Consider the following 3,091-nt stretch of genomic DNA (forward strand, 5'->3'; position numbering starts at 1 on the left):
GCAGGCCACACAGGGACTCAGGACTGGCCTCTCCCTCCGGCCTCGCCGGGGCGCTGGAATGAGGCCCGAGGAGCTGCGGACACCCATCCCTTCTCCATCGCCATCAGCTGGACCCCGAGTGAGCGAAGTCTCCCTCATTGAGGTCGGTGGTTACACCGCTAACGGAAGAGCCACAGGCTCTTTAATAGGATGAAACCCCGAAACATCAGCGCTGGGAAATATAGGCCCTGCCACCGGCACACCCCCACCCCAACACACACAACGCACACACACACACACACACACACACACACACGGGCACACACAACTGTCTCACACACACGCACACACACACACAACACACGCTCACTTTTCACCATATGCATGAAGGAGAACAAGACAGTGAAAACCAGGGGCAGCCATGGACTCGGTGGCAGAGAACGGGGATCATTCTGAGACGTCGGAGCACATAGGCTCACACACACATATTTCCTTTCTTACACGGAGGAAAACCAAGGGCCTGGTTGGTAGTCTCACAGGTTTGAGAGATGATTTCACCGAGCACAGGCGAGACCAGTTAAGATCGCTTTCAGATGAAAACACTCTTTATTTTAAAAAGCGATGGAAACAGTAACAGCCGCCCTGACCTTCCGCCTGCTGCCCGGCTTGCAGCCGTCTCTCTGTCGGAGGTGTGCTCACCTGTGCAAGGAAACCCGCCCAGGCGCAGTGTGTTGTTTTGTGGGTTTTAAAAATAGATTTTTTAAAAAATATATTTTATTGATTTTTCACAGAAAGGAAAGGATAGGGATAGAGAGTTAGAAACATCAATGAGAGAGAGACATCGACCAGCTGCCTCCTGCACACTCCCCACTGGGGATGTGCCCGCAACCCAGGTACATGCCCTTGACGGGAATCGAACCTGGAACCTTTCAGTCCGCAGGCCGACGCTGTATCCACTGAGCCACACCGGCCAGGGCTGGTTGTGTCATTTCAAAACTCCCCAAAAGAAATCCCTGGGTCTAATGACTTCACTGGAGAATTCTATCAGTTATTTGAAGAATAATTAACATAAATTTCATACAAACTTTTCCAGAGAAAGGGGATGAACACCCCAGTTAACTTCATTAAGTTGCTTTTATCCTGACACCAAAACCAGAGACAGTAGAAAACAACCCCAAAAAAATCCCCCCAAAACCAAAACGCCTGCATAGCAATATTCCTCCCGAATATAGACCCCAAATCCTTAACAAAATACACGCAAATGAAATGTGGCAATGCACAGAAAATAACACGCCCAAAGTAGGGTTTGTTCTGGGTGGGCAGGGCTAGCGTGGTGTTTGAAAACAGTCGGTTTAATCACAGGCTAATGATCACACAGTCACCACAGTCCACGCAGAAAGACTCCTGGCTCCGGTGTGCAGGCCGAGCCACGGCTCACACTGCGCCTCAGGGAACGGCTCACCTCCCCCGCCGCCCCCCCCAGATTGCCAGCAGGCAGTGGGTTGGGCTGAGGGGGATGTGGGTGCTGGCACTTTGGATTTAACCGGGATAGGCAGGCTGGCCCGGAGCGGCTGGGAGGAGCGGGAGGCGGCCGGGGTCTCTGGGTCTGAGGGTCCAGGGAGAAGCAGCAGGTGCCAGGGCCTTGGGGACCCTGTGACACCGTGGGTCTGGAGGGCAGAGAGGCCGAGCTGAGCGGGCGGGGGCAGGGCTGGGCTTAGGCTGGGGGTCGGGTAAGGCGGCCCCGCAGGGCAGAGCAGCGACGGCCTGAGCGGTGAGTTCCTGTCACAGCCCCCACACTCAGCACCCCGATGCCCCTGGGTGTTGTGGCTGCTGTGAAGGTGCCCCTGGCTGTGCATGTGGGCTCCTGTCTCCCGGGGCACATTCCCCCACGGGTACCTGTCGGAACTCCTGTCTCCTAATGCCATAGGCAGGGCACCCTGAAACTGGGGAGACACCCCGTTTAGGGAGGACCCCAGCATGTGGCCGCTCACGTTCATCAGCTAACCAGGCAGGAGGCTGTTGGGGTCCAGACGCCGCGAGGGGCAGCCCAGCCGGCAGCCCTTGTGGGGGGCAGTGCCCGGGAGAGACGTGCCCCCCCAGAGGGGAATCGCCCGGCAGGGGAGGGTGAAGGAGCTCGGCCGTGGCTTAAACTGCGTCCCCTCAAGAGCGACTGTGACTTCTTAGGAAATAGTCATTGAAGATGTGACAGGACTGGTGTCTCAGCCAAAAGGAGCTGTGGTCACATCACCCCGGGAGGCGTGAGGGAGGTGACCGCTCGGGGTCCCAGCAGCTATGAGGCTGGGGAGCAGTGGCATCTGGGGGGGGGGTTCCCGGCCAGCAGGCGGTGTCGCTGGGAACCCCTTAGAAATGCAGAGTCTCAGGCCTTCCCACTGCTGAAGGGCTGTGGGAGAGGGGCTGTGGGGGAGGGGCTCTGGGTGATGCCATGCCCACTGGGGTCGCAGAGGCTGGGCCCTGGGCGCAGGGGGCGGGGGCGCCGGGCGAGAGGGAGGGGGTTGAATAAGCAGCCACCTGCAGAGGAGAGTATGGCCCTGGGGGGCGGGGGGGCGTGGCCCTAGATGTGCAGACACCTGGGGTGGCACCCACCTGGAGGTCAAGACCGAGCCCACTCCCTCCTCCCCCACTGCTCCCCCCACCCCGTCACCTTGATGGGGGTCAGAAAACACACCCCAGCCTTTCTGTTGCCGTCCTCTGGGTCACACAGGCCGCTCACGGGCTCATTAGCATCCCGGGAATATGTGCATGCCGCCGTCTGCGCTGAATACACAGCCGGAATCAAAGGCCGCTTCCCACCTTTTGCCTCCTCCTACACCGTGTTTGTTTTAAGGCCACTTCCTCGGGGCTTTCCTTCCTTCCAGGAACTCCTCTCCATTTTAAAGGACAATTACCCTCATTCCCTCTCCGCCGACTTCTGAGGAGCCCTAATGGGAGCCCCAGACGCGCTCCCTGCCTTTGGGGCCGGGAGGCAGCCGATTGGTGACTACAAAGGGCTCCCGTTTCCCACGAGGCCTATGTTGGGGGGCGGGGGCGGTAGGCTGAACCCCGTCCTGGAGGACAGTATGGGAAGGTCTCTACGGGGTCTCTGTGGACACTA

Source organism: Myotis davidii, unplaced genomic scaffold (assembly GCF_000327345.1).
Source record: "Myotis davidii unplaced genomic scaffold, ASM32734v1 scaffold592, whole genome shotgun sequence".
Lineage (NCBI taxonomy): Eukaryota > Metazoa > Chordata > Mammalia > Chiroptera > Vespertilionidae > Myotis > Myotis davidii.